We start from the raw sequence: 4,415 nt of genomic DNA, 5'->3' as shown, positions 1-4,415 counted from the left end.
CACAGAGCAAACACCCAACTTGGAGTCGTCATCAAAGATTTGCAAAAAAACATTCAATTTGGTCTGGAGTTCATGGTGATTGTTAGCGGCAAGCAGAGACTCTTGGAGTTACGGTCAAGCATCTTCATCAATCATGTAATATTTGCACAGATAAGCCGAGACTAAATTGAAATTCTAAGAAATTGTTAGTGATTGATGAGAGGGATCTGAAGATCGCATAAATTAATCTTTCTGTAACATTTCCTCTACTGGGAATTGGAAAGAAAACTTTCATGATCAATCACTACAGCTTGGCCTGTCAGTTTGATGCTTAATTTAGTCAATTATTTCTACTCATATGTTTAAATTTACCTTGCATTTTATATTATTGCATTACCTCTATACCTTTTGCCATGGAATTTTTTTTAAAGAGACTTTTTAGTTTCCTTTAATTTGCTATCTGTTTTTCAGATCTCCTGGTTTATTTTGATGATCAGATTTTTTGAAAAACTCTTTCTGGCTCGGTATTTATCGATTTTTCTAATTGTTTGCCTCTCTCCATCTCACCTCTTCCGCCTGACCCTTTCTCCATCTCACCCCTCCCCCTAACCCCCCCCCCCTCTCTCTCTCTGTCTGTCTCTCTCTCTCTCCCCCTCTCTCTATCTAAAACACACACACTCACCCCTTTCTCTCTCTCTCGCACAACACTCACACCCACACACTCTCTCTCTATCTCCCCCCTCTCTCTCTCTCCCTCTCTCTACCTCTCTCTCCCTCTCTCTACCTCTCTCTACCTCTGTATCTCTATCTCTCTCTCTCCTATTTTTAAAAAAATCTCTATCTCTCTCTCTCTCTCTTTCTTTCTCTTTCTCTTTCTCTTTTACACCCTCTCCCTTTTTTAAAAATTTCTTACTATACTCTGTTTTTTCCTTGCTTGGTGTGAATTCAAATTAAGCTGATTCCACCATGACAGGCCCTATAGCCCCGGAGTGACAGGGCACTTGCTTTGCGCTGGTTTGCTTGGCGTGATCTCGCTGCCGACTGCTCCCGGCGAAACATCGTCTTAATATCCTGTCCCGTTGGACCACCCCCTCTGGCAAGGTCATTTCTTGCGCAATCTCATCTCCTATTAATCCTCTGCTTCCTGGGATTCATCAACCCCTCATTCAGACTATCAAGATTCATTGTATAGCTACACAAGAAGACATTATCATTCCTGTCTAGTCGGAACATTATATAACAAAACATGTAATGTAATTGATCTTTATTTCGTTTATCATAAAACATTATAAAAAACATATAAAATACAAAAAAAAGCGTACAAGTTAAAGAGAAACATTTACAATAGAATACAACAACAACAACAAAAATGTCATATGAATGTGGAGACAGCTAGGAAAGCCAAAGGCTTTATTGGTGCTGCCACCGAAACAGTAATACAGTATGATAAAAGCAGATGTTTGCGCCTGTTTCCGGCAATGAAAACTTGATAAACAATGAGGGCCTACTTCTGATGTGAATATTGTATTAAACAAAAGCTGTTTAACTGGGCGGGGCATATCTGGATGCTCAATGATGATTGGCCAGCTGTCGACTCTTCAAAATCTAGTCTCTTTTCATGATGATTTTTTCACATGCATATGCCTCTTTCACAATATGACGAATCTTTAAACAGTTCTAGATACAATTCTGTTTCCACATGCATACTCCCCTTGACTATACCTTATCATATATTTCTGAATTCAGATTTGGTATAACTTTCCTCTTGTCTGAACTGGCTCCCCAGGTTACTATCCAAGGAGCTGGCACCAACCCCTTGGGCTGTTGACGGCAGGAAGGTGTTGTGTGGGATTGAAAACATTGATTTGATCTTTATATGATGAACCCTGTAATGATGAAGGATGGTTAGTGGTCTGTGAGAAAGAGAGAGAGAGAGAGAGAGAGAGAGAGTTGGTAAATGAGGATCCAGGGATTGATAGCCCGCATTCTGGATCGCGAGATATAGAGTGCTCTTGGTTAGGTAGCCATAGATAACAAGGAAGTCCTGGGTTCAAAACCATGCAGGTCTTTCCACTAGTTTCCTTTGGTTAGGTATCAACTCTTTGTTTGCAAAGAACTTAATCCCGGACTCCCAAATTGTTTGGTATAGGAACTTGCATAGATACTGTGACAAAGGTTAATTCAAGCTACCCATTGCATGCTCTGAAAGTTGTCTAAAGTAGGAAAAGTGGTGGTGCTCAATTCACCATGTGCTTCAGATAGGCCTGGTGCCCATGTCACTCCTTTGCAGAAGCAGTTGTTGCATTGGCTGTCAATCAGACAACGTATAGTGTTCAAGATCTTGACTATTGCATACAAGTGTCTTCAAGACAAAGCTCCCACCTATCTTGGCTCATTCATCATACCTAACCATTCTGAAAGACCAGGGGGGTGTTTCACAAAACTGGTCATCAGTGACAAATGACAGTTTTTGTTATAAGCTAGTGAAATCCCTGCTTCTGATTTGTTATCAGCAGATTTGTCACTGATTTTTATGCCTCCGCCACCGAAGGTGGTGCCGGAGGCATCATGTTTTCGGGTTGTCCGTCCGTACGTCCGTCCCGTTTGACCGTTATCACAATATCTCAAGAACCATTTAAGATTTAAACTTAAGACTCGGGAATAGTATTTATCACCATAGGAAGACAATCTGATTAGATTTTGGAGCACGTAGGTCAAAGGTCAAGGGTCACAGAGGTCAACTTATGAAATTCCATACATTGAGATCGTTATCGGGATATCTCAAGAACCACTGGAGAATTTTCACTTCAAACTTAATGATAGTATGTATCACCATATCATAATATCTCAAGAACCACTGGAGATTTAAACTTCAAACTTAATGATAGTGTGTATCACCATAGGAAGACAATCTGATTAGATTTTGGAGCACGTAGGTCAAAGGTCAAGGGTCACAGAGGTCAACTTATGAAATTCCATACATTGAGATTGTTATCATGATATCTCAAGAACCACTGGAGATTTAAACTCCAAACTTGTTTAAATTGCTCTATGGCGGAGGCATCATTTTCGACTGCGTGCAGTCAAAATTCCATCTAGTTGTCATTTGTCATTGAAAAAAGGGCTTTGTGAAACATCCCCCTGGCATTCATTCACGTTCAGGCCGCACCATACGCCATGTGCCCAGAACAAACAGTATGAAGGCTGGTGATAATGTTTTTCAGGCCTCTAGCTAAACCGTGACTGTAGAATGTCCTATCATGATTCGTCCGCATGTTGCCTTCATTAGGTGTTTTTAAAGAAGGCTCTCAAAATTCTGCTATTTAATGATTATCGTCAACTTTTGCTTCATGTATGCTAATTCGTTTGAACTCTGTGAAAAGCTGTGAAAAGGTTTAATATGTGTTAGAGCGCTATATAAATGACTTTGTTATTATTATTATCGTTATTATTATTAATGATAATAGTAATAATGATAATAATAATTAGATCAATTTATATAGCGCAGCTACTCTATAAATATATTCTACTGCGCTGTGATGAAAGCAAAACTCCCAACAGTGGCCGATGATCCACATGCATATATTGAGTTGGAGAACTATCATCATCACATCATCTTGCCTTGTTCCTGTCCATTTAGACTGAAAAGACGTTTTCAATGAGTTTCATCCATCAATATGTCTAATTAGGGAAGGCAAGAAATAAAATGGAAAGGGGCAGGGGGGAGGTGAGGTCGGAGATGTTGTAATTATGTGCCCCATTTCCCAAGCTTGAACCCTCATCGATGTTGACTACATTCTTATGTTGACTGGAAACAGTTTTCCATCCTCATCTTTAATTCATGACATTGTCTGAAATTCCAGAAGTCTTCCCATTGAGGAGAAAATGCATCATTCTTGGACTATTTTGAGAGCACTTGGGAAGGAGCATTAAAAAAATCTTTTCGAGAGATTTGGTTGAATTGTCTAGAGAGGTCAATGACTTCTATAACATTTAACAGCATTTGAGGGCAAGTTACGATGACAAAAATAGCTTTTAGATTAAGGGAGGGATTGAAAGGAGTAAGATGCAATTTTTTGAAGAGAAGTAACTAGTAAAATGTATGAAGAAAAGTAACTAGTAAAATGTATGAAGAAAAGTAACTAGTAAAATGTTTGAAGAGAAGTAAGTAGTAAAATGTTTGAAGAGAGGTAACTAATTGAATGTTTGAAGAGAAGTAAGTAGTAAAATGTTTGAAGAGAAGTAACTAGTAAAATGTTTGAAGAGAAGTAAGTAGTAAAATGTTTGAAGAGAAGTAAGTAGTAAAATGTTTGAAGAGAAGTAAGTAGTAAAATGTTTGAAGAGAAGTAACTAGTAAAATGTATGAAGAAAAGTAACTAGTAAAATGTATGAAGAGAAGTAACTAGTAAAATGTTTGAAGAGAAGTAACTAGTAAA

Source organism: Strongylocentrotus purpuratus, unplaced genomic scaffold, assembly GCF_000002235.5.
Source record: "Strongylocentrotus purpuratus isolate Spur 01 unplaced genomic scaffold, Spur_5.0 spur5_scaffold_4, whole genome shotgun sequence".
NCBI classification, from domain to species: domain Eukaryota; kingdom Metazoa; phylum Echinodermata; class Echinoidea; order Camarodonta; family Strongylocentrotidae; genus Strongylocentrotus; species Strongylocentrotus purpuratus.
Note: the sequence above shows the minus strand (reverse complement) of the source record.